Raw genomic sequence first — 21,665 nt, 5'->3', positions numbered from 1 at the left:
TAATAGTATTGAAATGAAAACTGAAGATAAAAAGATGATATGGCAACAAACAAACAAAAATATGGAAAAAAAAGCAATTCACAGAACTGTGTACTGCAAAAGATGATGGAAATGAAATTGATTTATTTTGGCAGAAAAGGGTTTTCAATTACCTTGAGTTAGGCCCATTTTCAGTTATGCTGTTTTTGTTTTTTTGTTTTTTTTTCTAATGGTAAAAGATACAAATTCAGCACTCAGTAAAGGTGAGGCTGTGGAGGTATTTGTCCTTTGCAAAATCTGGTACATTACAAATACATTGCCAGAATAGAGACATACATTGAAACCTTCCCTTCCTTGTACACTTTTTGAAAAATTCTTTACTGTCTGACATCTCTTGATATCCAATGTCCTGAAGGATTTAATCCCAAAGCATCTTTTCTTGTTTCACCTTGGATACATAGTGAAGAGGTGTGTGTACGAAATGTGTTAATAAGAATTTGTTGAACCGCAGACTGACTGGTCTCTGCTAGAGAAAATTTTGGGTGGTTTGAATTTGCAATCCATGCATGAAAGATAGATAAAAGAGATGGAGGCAATGCAGAAAAATGGCAAAAAGTAGTTCTGAAAGCTTTATTTTCCCTTCTTCTGCTTTGGGTACTAGCCACTTTTGAAAAGTCCCATGGGAGAAACAGGTTACTGATCATAGGATAGCTTAAAGGAGATAATCCTTGCAGCAAGTTGTATGAAGTATGTGCTTCACTGTCAGACAAGACAGCATAAAGCTTTGTCTTGTTCTGATAAAAGTTCTATCCAATGGGAAACACAATTTTAGAAATGGATCATAGGACACCATCATATTTAAAGACCTTTTTTCTGGCTTTCTCTCCTTTGAGACAGACTGACAGGCAAATTTGAAAGTGTGTCTTTTCCTCTGAGTTTTGGAAGGTTATCTTTTAGGCTGATTTTAGGTTCTGTGAAACATTGATAACAACCTGCCAGAGCTGATGTGTTTACATTGACTTTTCAGTCATACATATCTTATGAACAGCGAGGGTCTTAAAATAAAATCATGACAGATTTCAGTAAATATCAATTTATTATAAATAAGCAGAACTAAAAACACATACAGAATTGGCATTCTGAAAGCTTTTTCTGCATATAAAGTCCTTACTCTACCTAGATGTTGAATTTTGTTCTGTTTAATTAAAAAATAAGAAAGTGTCTAGATATTTCAGTTCGCTAGAATTTTGGCCTTCGCTTTGTTAAAGAAGTCAGAGCCCTGAGCATGGAGTGGAGAAGGGAACAGGGAAAGTGAACATGAAATACAGAATAAAGAGCTCAGTGTTTTTCATATGTGCAGAGAATCTGTAACTGAACATTTACAACCCTCTCCAAAAAAAAGCTGTTTATAGGAAATGCCATGTCTGACATCAGGCCTTACAATGCAAAGCCACAAACGTTCAGTAGTTACCTCAAATGTAAAACTGGATGTGAGTGAAATTTCAAGCACATACAAGGAAGATTCTGTACTAGCCTAAATGAAACTGCACATGCATAAGGAAATAGGAGCTAGTGAAATTTAAAGCTACATTTATACTTTATCAGCCTAGTCTGCTTCCCCCATGACCATATACCTTCAACAATCCTGATGCTCATCTGTGCTATATAGGCCTCTTCAGGGGGCTAAGTGGGACAAGACATTACTTGGACTGTCCGCTGAGAATCCTTTATGCCAGCGCATTCCTTTCAAAACCCCTGACACCACATGTCGGTGGAACTCTGTGGGATGTTAGAAAGCAGCTAAGTACATTTTTTCCTTATACTGCTTGTACTGCAGAAGTGCAGACAGAGTATTACAGCTTCGTTATGACTGTTTGTTGTACTAACTTACGTGGCATGCATATTTGATCTAGAAAGATCTATTAGAAGCTTTGCACACACGTGTAACAAATGTTTAAAATTGTATTGAGCATCAATGCAAAGATTGTGGTTGAGAGAGAAACCACAGGGTTTCTCTCTCTGACCTTTCCTGTAGAGGGAAAGATCAACTCTTCTTAAAGCAGGTTTGCCATTTTTACCGTGCTGGGCAGCTAAACCCCACAACCGCTCTCTCACTCCCCCTCCTTTAGATAAGGAGGGGGAGAAGTAAAGCAAAGAACAACTCACGGATTGAGATAAGGATAATTTAATTAAAGGGAAATAATTATAATAATTAAATAAAGACTACCATGAACTAAACAATTTAACTAAGGGGAAATAAAAGGGAAAGGGGAAAAAGGGAGGAAAACAAACAAACAAAATAAATGAAAGCTATATGGAAGTGCAGAGGAAAGAAATTACTCTCTACTTCCCACAAATGAGCGATGATTGACCACGTCCTTGAAGCAAGGCCTCAACGCACGCAGCCGGTGTTCGAGAGGAGGACCGACGTCTTCTCAACGAGAGCCCACCCCTCCCCTCTTCTTCCTGTTTCCACCTTTTATTGCTGAGTGTGACACCACATGGTATGGAATATCCCTTTGATTGGTTTAGGTCAGCTGCCCTAGTGATGTTTCTCTCCTCACTTTTTTGCCCACCCCCTAGGAGGGTTAGAGAAAGGCCCAATGCTGTGCCACTGCTGCTCAGCAGTAGACACAACACTGGTGTGATAACACTGCTGTTCCAGCTACAAGTACGGAGTACGGCACTGAATGGGCTGCTGCCGGGAAAGTTAACATTCCAGCCAGACCCAGTACAGCCATATTGGCATTACTTGCTGGACATACCTCCCATGAAGTTGTGCACAGTATCATTTCTAAACAAGGTCCTACAGGGATGTGCTGAGGAAAGACAAGATGTACAAAGGTCTCCTTTTCAGTTCTGTAAATTCACAAACAAATCAGGGTGGTTAAAAGAAAATTAAGCTACTCAAATAAGCACTTGAAAGGGTCGTGGATCAGGTGTACACCTAGTCTTTCATTTACATGTGGTTGTAATGGCAGTTTTGAAATCATACTTTTTTTATAAGAATGCAAGTGCAAAGTCTCTTGGTGATACTAGACCAAGTTTATAAATTCCTCCTTTAATCTTTTTACCAGTTTCTCTGCCCTCCTTCTCATTGACTTTGTCATCTGAGTTTCTTTCAAAATGTCATCTTGATATTTTAATAATCCATTTCAGTTTTCTGGTTCATAATCGGTTCATTATATATATATATATATATATATGTATATAACCTTCTCTTTCAGAAAGCTTTAAATCTGTGCTTTGATTTTTCATTTAGAAAACTCTTCCCACAGCACTAAGACAGTTTTGGTGTTAACAATTTCTGTAGATTGTGGCTAGGAACAATCATCTTTTTAGCACTGCACTGGTATGTCTTCTCTTTCATCTTGCTGAAATTGTATCTGCTCTCTTGTCTGTTTCTGTGACAACTGCTGAGTACCTTGGTATAAAGAAAGCTGAGATATGGGTTGAAGTTTCCATCACTATACTACATCTGCGAGAGCTGATAGATCTTAATGGCTTTGTCACATTCCTTCAAAGCAACTTTTTTTTTTTTTTTTTTTCCCTATCAAACAGTTCTTTGCCTAATTCAAAGAACTATTTCTCTTAAGGCATAAAAAATGGCATCTTTCATAGATATTTCCTTTGTTTTTCTCGTTAAGTGTAGGAAAGATCCCATGGAATTCTCTTGACAATACAGTTTGGATTTTACAAGACCTCTGTAAGTAAATCATGTGCCTCTAAAACATCCATGTATTTTTATCCTGTGATCAGAAGTTCTTTTACTATGAAGCAAGTGATCTCCTAATATTAGTGCTCCATATTGAGGCAACTCACTTTCCGTCTTCTTGAGATTCTTAATAATTCGGGGCTAGGTCAGAAGTTTCCTACTGGTTTTCAGTTACTTTTGTGCTTAACTGTTTTCTTCTACTTTCATTTTCTCCTGTCTGTACTTTTTATAACTTAGTATCTCCATAAGTCAATATATATATTCTTTTTATAAAAAATATATCTTGACTGGCTCTTGCAAGCCTGCTCAGGTAAGATTTCTGGCCTATTTTACAGGGTTAGGAGGAAGTATGGCAAATCTGGACATCCTGCATCTGAACTTAACCAAAACAGCACATATTCTGAGACTGCCCATCACTTACCATAACATACTTCATGTCTAGCCACCATTTGTGCCTGCATAACAATTCTCAAAGACAATGGAACATTACAATAATTTTGAAATCACTTGAAAATGAGAATTTAAGAGCAAGCTATATACAGTCACCCCTTCATTTTGGTAATAGTACTGATCCATCTTTAGATATGCAAAAATATTTTGAAAGCTTAAGAGATTTACCAGTTTACTTTTTTTTTTCCTTTTTCTCTTGCCATAGAAATAATACGTTATAGAAATTGCCATGTTCCCACAATAATATCTCTACTTGATTGCTTTTCCTCATATAACCCTACCATTCCTTCCCCTGTGTAGCTGGGAATATTGCAATAACCATCCTCTTATTAAAGACATGTTCTCCTTACCAGATGTCCTCCCTCCTCATGCTATCAGTACAGACCTAAAGCTACCAGAAAGGGTGTGGGAGAAAAAGACATGTGAGATTCCTCCTCAGTAGCTGTGACAGGTGCCTTGGAACAGACATTGTCATGGGGAGCTGGTGACCTTGGACATGGGCAGCTGCTGGCTCACCTGGTGCCAGCCTGTGCTGCGTGCTGGCAGGTTTCACAGCAGATATGGCATCCTGACCCACCAGGAAACTTCCTGGTGGCTGAACAGCTCACCTCTGCTCACCTCAGCTCACACTCTGCAACTTATAATGTCTCTGGGAATGCTAAACTCCACACAGATCAATAGGTACAATGCAGTCATCCCTCCCAGGAGAGCACTGTGCACAGCAGATTTGCTGGCCCAAGGTGGTGCAGCAGGCCCACGCTGGCCCACAGACTGCGTGTGCTGCACCAGGCCTGGGCTGCTGGCTGGGCTCCACCACCTCCTGGTACCAGAGGGGAGCTCCCCACACACCCACCGCCTTGCCCCACCTCTATCCAGCAGTGCACCAGGAGGCTCCCCTGTCAACATCCTTTCTGTTGGACAGTAGAAATGACAAACACAGATGCTTTCTTGTAAGAAAATTACATGTAATAGCTCATATTGTAATACACAATAAATGTTTGTTCATTGTCTTTTGTATTATAAAACAAGGAGTTCCGTTTGAGGAGCAGGAGTTGCAAAAGCTCCCTGCTGAAGTAAGATGTATAATACTTGGCTAGACACTATGAAAATTCTTTTGCTTAATGTAACAAAAAAGAGAACCCCCTCCCCTTCTCTCCTTCTGCATCTCAGTTGCCTCTTTTGTTCAAAGACACTGCTGCAAAGTTCATGTAACCGTCTCCTGATAAGTTGCTAAACTAGTGTATCAACATCCTGCATTCCTGTCTCACGCTGGGCCAACATGACCAAATAAAAAAAAGAAGTTGAACCACAACGCGGAGGAAGACTACGGCCTTCATCTTCACGACCACCAGAGGGACAGAGACGACCCCCTAGCAACAGTGCGCGCAGTCGCAGAATGTACCAGGATGTGCTGCGTAATCCCGGAATTACCAAGATATAAAAAGGGACCCTGGCGGGGGTGAGGTGCGTGCCGTTGGCGGAGCCGAGACTCCCCGGCCGCCCAGCGCTGTTTTGCTTGCTGTTGCTTACTCAATAAATTCCTTTCTATTATTAATGCAATGCTCTCTGAAAATTAATTAAGGGGGCAACTTATAACAATATGACCAAAAATGAGGACACTTCTCTGTGGACATGATCTACGCATCATGCCGCAGGGAAACCCATCTGTGGTCTGTTTCATGCTGCACAAACACGGGGTGGCCAGCATCTGAAGGGATGCAAGATTTACTTGATATCTATATTCCTCTTTTTTATTCTATTCTATTAAAAAAAGTTTCTTTCTTAAGCTGTTTGCTGCCAGGCCTTTCTCACCAGAAAGCCATGCACCATCTCTCACCTCACCACCTCCCAGGTCAGAACAGTGGGACAGTAAGAAAACAGGATTTTCCTTGAGAAAGGATTCAAAAACAAGACAAAGAGAATGTGCTGGGGTGAAACTGTAGGTTGGAGAATTCAGCCAGTGATCATTATAAACCAGAAAATATCACCAAGCTTCAGCATCAAGCAAAAATCAGCTTAACTTTCTACAAACAGGTTTTACCCTTTGTGTTAATATAAAATAAAATAAAAAAAAAGTGTTCAGAGTAGGACAAATTCTTTAATTTGGCAAAACATAGCTGGTAACTTGCAACACAGCCAAAGGTATAGGAACAGCTCCAACCCTTACAGAAGTGGCACTCAATTTATCTGCAAATACAGACTAAAGATTGAGCTGAGAAGAAAATTACATTCAATGCAGAAGGATCTCATTTCAATGTAAAAAGAGGAAAGGAGGAGAGCCTGAGACAGCTATCTCACCTGCTGCTTGTCTGCAAGTCACAAGCCAAGATATTATGAAACATTTCCAGTACTTGTTGCTACATGAACAGCAAGCTAATAGACTTTAAACAAGCAACCCATGCTCGCAAAACTAACTGAATGTTGTCTTCACAGACTTAATGGAAGTCAGTTTCACAGACTTAATGGAAAATTATTGTTAAATCCTTGGGTCAAAAATAAATCACAGGAGAAAGTGAAGGTCATCAGTACAGCTTCTCAATCACCACAGACTTTAAGAATCATGTCTTTGGGATGGGCAGTTACAATCATTAGGTAATACTAGTTGGAGTAGGAGTTGCTTTACAGATTCAAATCTTAGTGATGTACACTGTGATCAAGTAGAAAGCTAAAAATGATTCAGTGCTACCTGTAGTTTGGGATACTATAATTAATGAATCTATTAATATTTTCTTTTTTTTTTTTTTTTTTTTTTTTTTTTTTTTTTTTTAAGGATCATACAAAATTACAAAATTACACATCAGAAAAACTTGAAATTACACATCATTTTTACAATGATGTGTACAATGAAATTACACATCATTTTTACAATGACACCAAGGGGTGTCATTGAAATGACACCCCTCCCCCTCCCCCTCCTCACCCTCCCCCTCCTCACCCTCCCCCCCTTTTTTTTTTTCCTACATTAATCAACTGAGAGCCTAATGATTAATACATTTTATTTGGAAGTGTTAAAAAATAAGCATTTCTTAGAGTTGTAATTGGTAGTAGGTACAAAAATAAGGAAAATTGTGAAATGATGTTGAAATTTTCAACAAATTAAACATATAAAAATATTTTTTCAGCATATTTAAAATTATTTATTATCTTACATAAAATAACCTTCATTTACCACTTATTGAATGGGCATCTACTGTAGTCAAAAATGCCCTGAAATAGTATTTGAGTTAATTTAGTTTGGTACAGAGAACAGAAGTTTTGGAATACCTCCTTTCCCTTGACTTCTGGTGTTTGCAGAAATACTCCTACAAAACTTCAAGCATACATTTGTCATTTTACTATTAAATTATTTATTATAAAATAACAATTTAAAAATAATATACCACAATTTATATGCATTAGAAAAGAATGTGTTAGTGAACTTGTATTAGCATAACAATAAATAAATAAATATACTTCATAGCAGATTATTTTGTAAACAAGGGGATGTATTTAAGTATTAAAGTGTATTAAAGAAAAAACTGGTAAAATTCTAGTAGTGACCCATATCACTAACGGCAAGATTTCCTCTTAACTCTAAGTACCTACACAGACAATTAAGCAGAACTTTCAGCCCCACCATAATCACACCATCTGGAAACACCTATGAGCTTTTTCACAATGTGTATTTATTGCTGGTTTACACTCGCTGCTATGGGTTGTAAGATCTGCCATACCCTATTAAGTTCCAAATAGATCACCTTGGGGTTGCTCTAATTTTCTCTGTTTGGTTGTTACACTAAACATTTGTAATTATTCAAATAACCACTGCATTAACATGTACCATGTTTTCAAAGAAATACAGTATTTCTATTCTATGTATAAAAGTGAAGTATAGTTTGTATACTTCTAACGCTAACTGTAAATTAATTTCTTATGCTATTAAAATTCCAAGTAGTGATGAGGAACTGATAACCATGCCTCAAAACTGACTGAAAATTTTCTAGCAATCTGTAAAAATTTTTTTTACATTCTTTCTGTTGAATTTGTTATCTGAAGCATGGGAAGATAACCACATTTCCAGGAGGTAGAACAGATGAGTAAAGGAAACTCAGTGGGCTGCAGTACCAACAGAGAACGTAGGCACATAAAAGACGACAACCCTCTTAGAAAATTGTTTTACAGATTTCTTTGCAGCAGGTCATAGCTGAAGCCCAAGAACTGTTGTGTCAACTTCCAAAGAAGAACATCCTTCAATCACACTTTTTCAACTCTGCCTAATAAAGTCAAGGTCATTTTGCAAAACTAAAGTAGGTAATTCCAAACTGATGGAGTTAATTTTGACAGAAACGCTGGTCACTAAAGTGTAAGATTTTTTACAGATGAGATCTGGTAATATTTGCAGTAGTTTAAGACATTGCTGAATCTCTAAAAAAAAACCATCATCTTACAGGAAAAACTCAGCATATGCTAACCCTGAAGCAATTTCCATTCTCAGCCCAAACTTTTGGCCCAAGTCATTTAATCAAAAATTAAAGCTAATTTGCTGAGCTAAACTGGAACAGCTGAAGCACCCCCACATACTCCATTCTGCTGACTCTGCAGTAGAATAGTAACATTTGGAAAAGGGGCAATACTAAATGCCTGGGAGTTGCCTTTAAAAGCAGAAGTTGCTTGCTCAGTGAAGGTGAATCAAAGCTGTGAATAAATGTTTTTTTTTTTTTTTTTAACAACAAAATAAGGGTATTTATTTCTGTATGTCAGTGGTTGACAAAAACAGAAAATATTTAAAGTTATTTGATGTTTTCTGCTAATAAAACATAACCATATTCTAGTAAGATTTATTACAAAATATTAAAAATAAATAAAGCCTTTAAATAAATAAACCAACTAATTAGTCCAAAGCATCACCAAAGTATCACCAGCTTTGTCTCTCACCTTAGGATCTTTAATTAAAAAAGCCAAGTTCTCTTCATCACTTTACAGAGGAAGAAAAACTATCTCTCGTTTATCAGAAAAGCTCTTATCCAGCTCCAATTTCACTCAGCAGTAAATAAAGTTTTAATCTTATTTTGATTACATACTGACTGCATATTGGAATAACATAGGGGCCATTTAAGGTTTCAGTCTTTATTTGTAGACCCTGATTTTCATCTTAGTAGATCACTGGGGAATGTAAATTTCTTAGAAGTCCTTTTCTGTAGATTGGTGGTAGGTTAAGATCCAGCAGGTTGGATGCATTCCTAATTAGGAAAACCACACTAACAGAAACTCTTCCAGAATGTCTCTCACAGGAAAATTTGGATGGAGCAGCCACAAGAGCATAACCACACCACTCCATAACATGTAATCTCTTTCCATTTGTAAAGCAGAATAAATCTAAGAGGGGGATAATGATAGTTCTTTAGTTGTTTTTTTTTTTTTTTTTTTTTTTTAAAAAAAAGGAAAAAAAAAAAGAAAAAAAAAAAGTGACCTCAGCACCCCAGCAGGTCCAGCCCAGTTTAGACCACCTCAACACTTCCATGTTCTGGTTGGCAGCCCAGGGCAGTTTAACATCAGGTAATGCAACCTCCCCTCCACTAAGGGAGTGCTTTTTCAATGATTACTGTTTTTTCTTCAAATAGAGTGTCAACATAAACCACAAACAGCCTTGCTATCCAATGTAGTCCCAGCATAATCTCTGTGAATTTCCTCATATCTAAGGCCAACTAGCAGCTCTTACTTGGACTACTATTGCCCTTTGGCCTCCCACCCCTGCTATATTACAGGAAGGTAAAGATGCTAACATTTATTTAACAAAGTTCATTCCTGCTACTTTCTTTTATTATTATTATTTGTATGTATTTATTTCCTCTACTTACTGGAGGAATACTAACCATGGGCCAATGTAGTCCATGACTCATACAAGCATTGCTTTTGGATAGGCTTCACCTCATGGCAATGTCATAAGTGTTTGTATTTTCCCATAATAAGTCTTGTAGTTACAACTACCTGGAATTAATGAGGAAAGTAGCAGAATCCAATTAAGGAGGTCATTAAATGCCTTTGAGAGAAAGAGAAGGAGAGCAGGAAATGTGAAGACAGAACTAAAAGTTTCCAGAAGAAACAAAGGCTGATTTGAAAAATATTTATGTTTTACTTTGCAACATTCAGCAAAATGTCAGAAGGAACGGACACATCAAATAATAAAAGATGAGACCTTTTGACGATGACCTCTTGAATGAAATTGTGTGGAATATAATTCCCTGAGACTTATTCACTAGAATTCTGCATGAACATTAAAGACCATGTTAGTAAATCACTTTGAAAAGAAGGGTGGAATTATGTTTTCATGAAAATATGTAGCCTTCCTTTATGAAGTTTTCTTATGTTAGGAAAGGCATAAATGAAAACACAGTTACCCTCTCTTATTAATGCAGACATCACATTTAACATAACTGATTTCACAATTTTGTGAATAAATACTATAATAGGAACGTGCTTATGTGGTTTTCACATGAAAGAATTCATTTCCGATTACTACTGAAAAATGTGCAGTCCTGCTTGTTGTCAAATCAACCTACACACATAATTATACTACTTAAAAAAAAATAAAAATTGTCAGAGTACAAATATTTCCTGTATTTTAACCATCAGATATTTTCTTGAGAATAAACTATGCAGAAGAGATTCAGATAACCTGAATAGTGAAAATATGCATTAAAAAGAGGAAATTAAAAATGTCTCTTCAATGAATATGGATTTGTTTTCAAAGCAGTCTTAATCCATGTGTTTTTGTAAGAGCTAGCAGATTTTAAACTGGAACTGGATAGAGCTCATCAGTGAAATAATAGACTTTTCATTGAGCTTAAAATGTATTTAAAGAACTTAGCTTTACTAATTTTCTGCTTATTGAGCCCTAATTTATGTCATTGTAAATCTGAAATAACTCTGTTGATGTCAAATGCTGTTACATGGGTTTCATATCAATTTAAACGATAGTAAAATCAGTCCATAAGTTTGTTCTAGTTTTGCTTCATCATTAGTATGTTATGGGTGGGACTTAACAGATAATTTGTTGCAGAAAAGCAAATGATTTGAATTACAATGGATTCATTTTCACAGCACTATTTCCATCTGCCTAGCTTCTCTGGAGGGTTAGTTCTGTTTGACACATCATTATATTTTTAGTTATAATCTTTTATTAACATCAAGCAAATCTGTTGACAGTGCAAAACATTCTTTCACAAGCAGTAAAAGATAGGCAAACACTACTTATAAAATAGAAAAAGTATATGACAGAGTTGAGGTAATACAAATTATAGGTTATGCTGAACATAAATATTGTCAGAAGATCAAAGTCTTGTTTCTAATTAATTCACCCAATTCTAATGTTTCCCTAAGTAATGTTGTTCTGTTGTTACATGTTGCTAGCATCATTTTAACCCCAACTCTCTTGTGTCTTTATTGCAGTAATCATATTCCTTTAGGGCTTAATTCTGCGGTCTTCACTCAATCTAAATTTCCAGTTCAGTCTAAGGGCAGGATTTGCTTGAACAAAGACAAAAGACTTTAGTCTCTAGGTTGTAGTTATATCTGTATTCTCAAAGCCTAAATAAGTTTTATTTTAGCAGACTCTAGAATTTAACATGGAACAGAATAGTTTTAAATTCTACCCCATTTTTTGGTTCTGAATTTTGTATGATATTACATTAGCTTCCTTTTTCCATTAACATTACCACCAATAAGATATGTATAATAATGAGCATTAAGTTTCTCTGACAGATAATTTGATTAAAGGCTCTGCATACCTATTGTAGGTCAGGTGTTGAGAGAAATCTCTCACACAGTATAAAGCTCAGATCACCTACTTAACATCTTCCTTATTATATGATTAGGAAGGGATTCCAGAGCAAAATCTACTTGGGTAATTTGGAGTCAATCAGGAAGTGCTTAAAAACTAGTAGTAAGTTGTAGCTGAAGGACAAGTTAGTCCGCAGGAAACCGTGACATTTTGAGTGCAGAAAAGTAGCATGCAACTGTCTTTGCTTCTCACTCCCCAGCAGTACCAGACAGACAAGAATTACATTCTATAGGCAAACAAATGTTATTAGTTTATTTTTCCAAGGTCTCACACATATTTCAAACTCTACTGCCTGGCACATTTTATACAAGTCAAAAAGCTACCTTGCATATCAGAGAAGTGTCATATCTCAACTTCTCTAAGTCAGACAGGATATAAAGCAACGCACATTGTTCATTTCCAAATATGCAACCAGGGAACAAATTAACTATCTGTAAAAATATAAGCAATTCTTTTACCCCAACAGAATTGTGCCATCTACTTTGAACTCTCACAGAAAACATTATCTAAATAAACTGCATCTTGATAATAATTTCTAAATAATATTCGAAGGACTAAAACATACATTGATGTAGACAATGTATGTGATTTTATATAACAGTTGGAGCTCAGATATAGATTTTATGCTGCTACAGAGCACAAATACAGATTCCCTGAGAGAGCATACAAAGCTTTCTAAAGGGATGGAAAATGTGAACTCTTGCCCCACTTTACACTACCCTGCAGGTTTCACAGCATCTGTCTTTAGATAACTGTTGCATCTGCCCTTAGCAAAACGTTCCCTGTACATGAATCTGATGTATATTTATTGAGAGGACTGTGCTGGAGAAAGGCCTGAGCTTTAAATCATGTGCACTATAATCTGAAATCTGGGTCACCAATGACTTCAAAAACCATCACTGAAATGCCTTTTTTACCTTCATCTTCATTTATACAGTTGCACACTATTTTCTTTATGACCAAAACAAATAAAAATATTTTTCTGACATATTCATTTATATCATATATTCCATTTTGCTAACCAGTTTTTCCTAAACACTTTTCCTTCACATGCATCTCAGTTTTAACAACTCCATTCTGCCAACCCCCAAAATGTTTATTTTGCTTAGATTTCTGTAATATAGCATTCTTGTTATTTTTTATATATCTATATTACTACATGTATGCTTTCATTTCTGTGAAGTTAAACTCACAAGTTACAATTGAGTAAAAACATTTTTTTTTAATGTAATGAGCTAATGTAACTCTTTCCTCTAGGCATGTCATCAAAAATACCTGTGCCCTGACTTACCCATTTTGTAAGAAGGCTATTATGATGTTTCTAAAAATATTTTGCTTCTATAAACCTGAACATAAAATCATTTATTTATTTATTTATTTATTTATTAAAAAAAGCTTTGATCAAGGAAAAGAAATTTGATCCCAACTGAATTAATTAGATGAGGATTAATATACTCTTTTCAATGTGTAATTTTGATTATGGGTTAACACCTCTGAAGATGTTAATTGAATTGTGAAAGTTAACACTGCCTTCATGACAGTGGACAGAATTCAAATACAGCATTTTAATTTTTGGAAGTGAAAACATTTCTTATATTTTGTTCTTCCTGTAAGAATAAAACTAATATTTTATAATCAAGCTGGATTATCCATGTGTGAGGATTATGTATCATATGGACAAAGGTGACTGTTTCATTAACAAAAACCTCCTTCCTAGTCAAGCATTAGGGGGCGCTAATGAATATAAAGCAACCTCTGTAATTTTCTAATGGATACCCTTTTTTTTTTTTTTTTTTTTTTTTTCCCCCAATCTGAGCACTCTATATATCCTTAATAACGATTTATTTTTCAAAGTTCTATCACTCTCCATATCTGAGACTGGAAAAAGCTGTTTGGAGATCATGAAGTCCTATGTTAACTTCTACCACCAGCTTATTTATTGCAAACTATCTCTAGCTCACATAAAAGCCAATTAAGAGACACCATGAGTAGCCATATTTGACATAAATGGCTCACATTCTCTCAGCATGATTTGGTTTCAACACTAAAACCACAAGTAACTATAGAAAAAAAAATGTATTACTCATGAGGTAGAATAAAGTTCTTAAAGGGGGACTTCTTCAGGCTGTAAAAACTAGTAAGTTTATCTAGCCTTTATTATTCTTTCTAAGTCACAGGTAGCATACTCCCCACTCTAACAGCTAAAGATCTCTGTGAAACAGTGGTGCATCTGAAACACATGAATGCCTGTTACAGGGGTGTTAACCACTGGATAAGATGAAGCTGCTTTACTAAAAACAAAACAAAACAAAACAAGCAACAACAACAACAAAAAACACCACCAATCAAGCATACCAAAATAAACAAACAAATAAATCAGAAGGGTAGTTATTGAAATAATCACAAAAAGTATTTTTTCTACATGTTATCATAATGTTTAATGTCCTACTTGTTACTCAGTAAGATCAGACAACTTTGTGCTGTACCTGAATACATGTAGGTACACAAAGAGAACACTTTCTGCCATTTAGTTTCTGTCCTCTATTTCAAAGATGTCTGCCTTTTTAGCATTTTTAGCATTACTGGAGCTCCAAATTTCCTCCTAAGTAACCTGCCTGTGCAAAACTCTACAGCAGTCAGGATACAAGCATCTTCAGAGGACTGAGCTAGGATTACCTGTCAAAAGTGCTAGCTTCAAATGTTCTTGGAACACTGTAATAAGATGTTTAAACCAAAACATTTATGCTTTCAAAGGCACCGTTCCCACAGATATAATGGTAAATCATGAAGATGCAGTAGGCCAAGGGCTTTGCCTTTGCAAAGCAGTTCCTTTCAACCTACTGCATACGCAGCAATATGCGAGCAAACTCACAAAAAAAACAAAAGCCTTAAAGATTCTATAACAGTCGCTGTCAAGGAGTGAGGGAGGAGCTGACAGTGATGGGTGTGCAATTTTATTGTGCTCAGCATGCTCCTGAAGGCCACCTTAACTCAAGGGGTGTCCTCTCCTGTCCTGGCTCAGTGATCCTCACACATAGAGGGCAGTTCAGCTGCTGGAACCAAAATAATCTGTCCACTGAACATTGATGTTGCTGGGCACAACTGCAGGTAAAAATGATAACATTATCTGTACGTCACCTGATGTTGCTTCTACAACTGAAAAATACCTTTATCCTGGACTGGAAAAGCAGCATCAAGCAGCTATATGATACTCAATATCGGTGCTAAATTCTGATTTATTTTTTTTTTTCCCTTGAAAAATTATTGCATCTAGATTTATGCAGGAGGGGAAAAAAAAAAAAAAAAAATTGCTTATTTGCTTATTATCTTTCCCTCAACTATTAAGATGGTGATATGCAAGCTCTATAGTCTGTGTACATCTTTGTGATTTAAGGAGAGGATCCAAAGTCCAGTGAAGAATTTTCTACTTTTGAAGCACACATATCCTCTGCATAAAAACTGCAACAAAAATGTAATTAAAAAGTAACCTGACATGGCTTCAACGATTCCAGTCTAATGAGAATTAATCCCTGATTTAAGTAAATTAACTCTCAGGTCTTAATTTGCTAAGATAAATAAGGAACACTGTAAGGGAATCTCAGAAAAGAATAGTGTGCTAGAATGTTTCAGCCTGCTAGGTGGCTTCATCCCCTAAATTTTTGCCTAAAAAAGAAAAATATATTTAATTTCCAGTATCTTCTGTATTGAATAACAAGGTGTTTGAGTGTGTGTGTGTGTGTATGTGAAGTGAATAGGATCCTAAACACTATATATGTGAGTGTTCATGCTCACATGCATCTTTGTCCTACATTCCCAATTCATCTGTCTTAGACTGGTCACATTAGATGTCAGTGAAATATTCTAAATAAATGAGTAAGGACCACTTCATACCATAATACACAGTAAGACAAGAGTCTACCATCTCATGGAAGCTCTGAATCACAGCAAGACACTTTAACGAGATGTAGTTGTGTTTGTCTTTAGCACTGAAAAATACTATAGAAGGTTAGAAATTAATGATGCTGCTTCTGACTTCTGCTTAACATGTAAAAACGTCCGGGATTTCTGAAGATGTGCCTGATTTCAGAGTATGTTCATAATTAATTGAGTATTCATTTTTCCTAATTTACCATTACTTGTTCTGTTTCTCCATTTTCTGAGTCTGGTTTAGCTATCACAAAGGACATTTAACTTATCAACTACAGTTGGTGGTAATCAAAGCTATTTTAAAACCCTTTCATAGGTGAAAATCATTTTTAAGAATTACTAGCTGAAACCACACAAACAACACATGTATTAGAAGAAATAGAAACAGTTTGAAAATGACTGGCACATATGAAGAAAACAAACGAATGAAACTAATCAGACTTACATCGAAAACATGTGACAGATTACCTTCACTACAGTTTTGCCTATTTGGAACTACCGGTATCTGAACCATATGAGACAGAGAACAAAAACCAGAGTGACTTAATGCTTGATGGCTTATATACATCTAATAGAAGAATATTAATCTCCTGACATCATAGTCAACACATAAAATGCTCATACACAGTTGCAAAAAATTGTTTTTAAATTAGTAGGGTACCTAAGGACATTGACAATCAAGAAGGTATAGAAATAGCATACATATGATGGGTATTTAAGATTACATTTAGAAAGAATTAAATATTTTGCTCTGTTTAAGCTATAAGAGAAATGCACAAGTGATGTAAGTCTATCAGTAGTTTATTTTATTATTATTTTGAATCAAGTTCTGTCCTGTAAGTGCTCTGTTGCTCCTCATTTTTGAGAGCTGGTCACAAGAGGGCAACATAGTTACATACATATGGAGCAGTTCTGACATTTCACCCAATGGAAATTAGTAGTACAACAAAAAATAAGTATTAAAATTGCTTATTGATCACTGTTTCTAGAGGAGTAAATACCAGATTAAAATTTCAACTGGTAACCTTAACTTTTATACACGTTTTACAGTACTATCTGGACAGAGTATAACATGGTATTTTCAAACAACATGTAGAAGTTGCATACAATTTTCACTATGTTCTTAGAAGATGTGACTGCTCTCTGCTCTCTTTGGAAAACCATACAACTTTTGCCAGATCTACATAAGCACAGAAGAAAAAAAAAAAAAAAAAAAAAAAAAGACAAGTAAAGTAGAGAATAGTCTGAAAATGTCACTGTTGTTGGAATTTTACCATCTCTGTTTTTCTGATGTCCTCTTTTAATTCTTTTATTGCATACTATTTTTATCTGTAGGAGCTCTGCCTCACTTGCAGAAACTAAACCAGGTAGTTTAGTGACTTGGGAATATGAGATATTTGGGTAGAATATTGGTAATGCATTCAACCTTATTTTCCTCATTATTTTCTTCTTAAGATCAACAGTATCAACATAAACCCTTAAGTGAGAAGTAAGTTAAATAAATATTTTGTTTGGATATAAATATTCTCCTTGATAAGCACTGGAAAGTCTTCCAATAACTTCAAAGTAAGTTTTTATTCAGATCTAGCATCACAAATACACTTATAGACAAAGCTTTGTAGATCTGATAGTCTGAAAAGACAAAGACAATTTTCACAGTGCTGATTATCACCTTCAAGGTTATTCACTATGCTTTATATTAGATATAAGTCATAGAACACACAAAAGAGCCAACAGAATTCCCAGTATAGGTGCAATGCTTGATCAGCAATATTGTCATTATTAATTACCACAACAACATCTCAAATTGTGTATATGAAATCAACTGGAACAAGACTTCCAAGGACTCTTTGACAATGTCAGACAAAAATAAGTTACAATCACTATAGTATCAGATGTGAACAATCTTCTGGTTGTACTGCAGTCAATGGCAAAACTCCCACAAACATCAAAAAGACCTGAAGTTCATTCTGTGACTGTCATCTACAAGTCACACAACTACTACTGCCATTTTAGATGTAAAGTAAAAACAATTAGTCTTTCTACAACATGTTTGTAAATGGATGTATATTCATTGTCTAGGGTGCCTGAATGCCTAACCTATATATTGAAAACTCTGTAAAGTCAAAGTCTAGCCTTCCTAGAGAACAGAGACTTATACCTGCAGGTATGTTACTTGCCCAATGCATTTCTGAAAAAGATGTGTAGACTTGTTTTTCACAGAAATTGAGTATTTTGTTAGGTTTTCTTGTCAAAGTAAGCCTGCCACTCTTCCCTTGTACATTCCAAAATTTTAAAGTTGTTTTTTTATCTGTTGAAGTAAGTTGGTAAGAGGAAAAAGAGAGGATACAAAGAAGATAAAAAATAAAATTAAAAAAACAAATTCCAGAAAAAAAATATAAACCAAATGTTATATTAAAAGGCAAAATCATAAACATTAGAATAAACAAAAAGGGTATGAATATTTTAAATTAACTGAAGTTTGATGCTTTTTATTCTGTGGGAAAAAAAGAGTCTTTTTTTTTTTTTGGACATATTTTTCATTTCTAACTAAAGCAAAATTAGGCTCGGTGACTTCTCATACATTATATTGTTTATGGAGGGACTTAATGAAATCCTAATTTAATGTGAAATTTGTTTTGAAAATGCAGTCTGTAACATTTAATCCCAGACCTTTAAATGTCAAGATCCTTCTCTATATCAAAATCTTATAGTGGGGAGGCAGAGACAAGGTGTTTGTCATGTTTATTGATCATGTCCTCATAGTCTCTCGTTGCTTTTCTTCTTCCTACTTAAACTTGCATAGCACACAAGGCCCATGATCTGACTTAGAGCTGTCCTGAATGAGATCATCTTATTAACAGTTCTTCACAGATTTCAGCATCCTATATCTTCTCTTCTCTCGTCCATCTCTTCTTCATTTCTTGTTCATTGTGATCCAGATCCTTATGTCAGAATCTAGTCACATCTCTTTCCAGATCTTTAGCCTCCACAAACACACCCCTTAATGTCTTGAGACTTCATAGAATCTATACTGCAGAGTTAATATATGTTGTCTATTCTCAGATAATCTCATGAAGAGCAAGCCTAGGTTTTAGGGAGAAGGTAAATTGGTCAGTTACTGAATTGATGCATAAAATAATTATGTTAACAGCTGAAGAGCTGTTAAACTACAATCTTCGTAGACCACCTAAGATGAGCTATAAATACTGCCACGTTAATGGTAACTCGGGAAATACAGGCATGTCACACATGATCGGTCCTGCTGAACGTCTTGTATGTATCTATGAAATCTATACTTGACTAATGATTTTTATGGGGAGAAAGTAGGTGATGCACAGAATACAAACAAAAACACACGCCTTGGTGACTACCATCTAAAGGAAGAGAAAAATCTACTGAAGTCTTTTTTAAAGCAAATTTCTTTATTAAGATGTAAGATGTAGAGATAATTTAATCCCAAGGTAATGTAAAATTATACCTGTATAAAATAGTATGAAGAAGGAAGCAAAGTAGTGGAACAACGTGAATTCCTCTATGGCTGCAGAGCAGAAAACTGAGGAGCTGATCTTTCTTAGTAGTTATAAGAAATAGTAATTGGAAGGAGCCCCTAAGTGCAGTAATCAGACCAAGCTTCACTGTTTGAACTGATATACCCTTTTAACCTACAAGAAATCTGTAGGTAGATGATCTCAGAGATCATTTCTAATGTTATTTCTGCAATTTTACTTGACTGTGTATCTCACTAAAAAAGATGAAACAAAACTCATCACAGCAAAATAACAATAAGGTTTAAGAATGGTAGTGGGCTGTGAAAAATAAGAAACGCATGAGGTATTCAGTTTTCCATACACTTCAGAGATTTATTTTAATCCTTATACATTCATTTTCACTACTTATGGGATAATTCTTTGTGCATTCCCCTGTGGAACATAAGCCATTCCTCCAAGAAGAGGTCAGCTACCTGAAAACTCCCTCCACTTCCTTCTTCAAGAAACCCAACATGAGTGCATAATTATGGAGATTTCAACAAGCAAGCCTCTCCTATCTCATACTGGTCAGGTCTTTTAAAGGTATTATTATCCACTAATGACCTGTAAAATCTCAGAAAGAAAGGCAACACATCAAAGTCCAGCTACTTTCTTTCTCTGCTTAGCTTCAGCATGACGGAAATTTGGAACCCTGACTGTGTTATGGCCCTGTGTCAACTCTTCTGCTGCTGTCACCTATGGTAGCTCTCTTTTCATGACAGGTTCCTCCTCATTACCTTTTGCTTTCTTACTGCCGGTGAATTTCACACACATTCTGTTGTACAGATGCATTTCAGGCTGTCACGCAGGACCTCATCCAAAGTCCAGTGAATCTTCCCAAAATTTTATGACGTTTTGAATCTGATCTGGATGTCAAATATAATAAAGGACTCGATTAATTGATTTTTCATGTTTCCTGCTTTCACCTTATTCTAAACTATTTTGACACTCCCTTCAAAGTGCAAAAGAACCTCACGAACCTTTTTCCCATGTGGCACATTCACAAAAAAAAAGTGAATTCCTTGCAATGGAAAAACACAGCAGAAATTTCACTGTAGGAGTCCTGTGAGGGATGAATAAGTGCTGTGGGCTGCACTAAATCCTATGGAAAGTGCTAACCCCTTATCTCATTAGAATACTTCCCAATGAAAGAGACTACCCTACTCTCTCAGTCTTTAAATAACAAAGATAAATATAAAATACGAAGAAGAAGAAATTCAGAAAGCTTTGAAACTGATGTCCAGTTACCAATATTCTGACAAAGGCAAGACAAAAATTCAGACCATCTGTGGTGGACTGACCTGGGCTGGCTGCCAAAGTCCCACCCAGCCACCCTCTCACTCCCCTGACCTCAGCAGGAAAGGGGGAGAAAATTAGATGGAAAAGCTCATGGGCTGAGATAAAGCCTGCAGACTGCCCATCAGTTACCATTAGGATCAAAACAGACCAGACTAGGGGAAGATTAATTTAATTTGCTCCCAATTAAAAAATAGAGTTGGATGGTGCAAAACAAAGACAAAAACTAAAACACCTTCCCACCACATCTTCCCAGCTCAGCTTCGCTCCTCCACCCTCAGTCTCAGGGGCACTCACACCTTTCCTCTGCTCCAGCGCCGCCTCCTGCCCAGGGGCTGCAGGGCCCTGCTTCGGCACCTGGAGCCACTCCTGCCCTTCTCCTCCTCCTCTCCCCCAGGTGTCGGCCCTTTCTTCCTTTCTTTCTGCCGGCTGCCGGGCAGCACTGTGCCCTCCTTTCTTTCCCAGGCTGTCCCTGAGGCGAGGCGCCACCATCTTGGCTGCTGGGCCCAGCTGACCCAGGGGCCTTGTGTGAAAAACATACACCACCTCCAACACATGAGTTCGGGAAAGTTGTAAATTAAAATTAAGAGTGGACTGGAAGTTTTTTGATCAAATTATTTGACAGCATGTAGTCAGCTGCGGAAATTAAAAATTTACATTCAAAATGCAACCTATATAGTAGCTTAAAAAAAAAAAAAAAAAAAAAAAGTACCCTGCAAATGAAACTTTCCAAATTGAACAATGCTCCTGGACACTAAAACACTCTAGGAAGTTAATTTAAAAGAGAAGTCTGAAGCGAGCAAGGAGGAATGCGTAGTGGCTAATGCAGTGTATGAACTCTGGTATTTAAAAATGTGACATTACAGCGTTTATTATTATTGCTGTAATTATTGTTGTTGTTATTATTATTATTATAACCACAGTTTATTCAGCCTGTCATTTGTCATTC

General features: G+C 36.2%; 1 long non-coding RNA gene across 1 annotated transcript; it reads right to left on the bottom strand.

The window, feature by feature from the left end:
• Positions 1-19,732: 19,732 nt before the first annotated feature.
• LOC311432201 lies at positions 19,733-21,213 on the bottom strand. The gene is made up of 2 exons (XR_014689889.1): positions 21,016-21,213; positions 19,733-20,286 (listed from the first exon to the last, which is right to left on the bottom strand). It is a non-coding gene; the product is annotated as an uncharacterized lncRNA (long non-coding RNA).
• Positions 21,214-21,665: the final 452 nt, after the last annotated feature.

Source organism: Aythya ferina, assembly GCF_964211825.1.
Source record: "Aythya ferina genome assembly, chromosome: 2".
Classification (NCBI taxonomy): Eukaryota; Metazoa; Chordata; class Aves; order Anseriformes; family Anatidae; genus Aythya; species Aythya ferina.
This window is presented reverse-complemented; position numbering and strand designations above follow the sequence as displayed.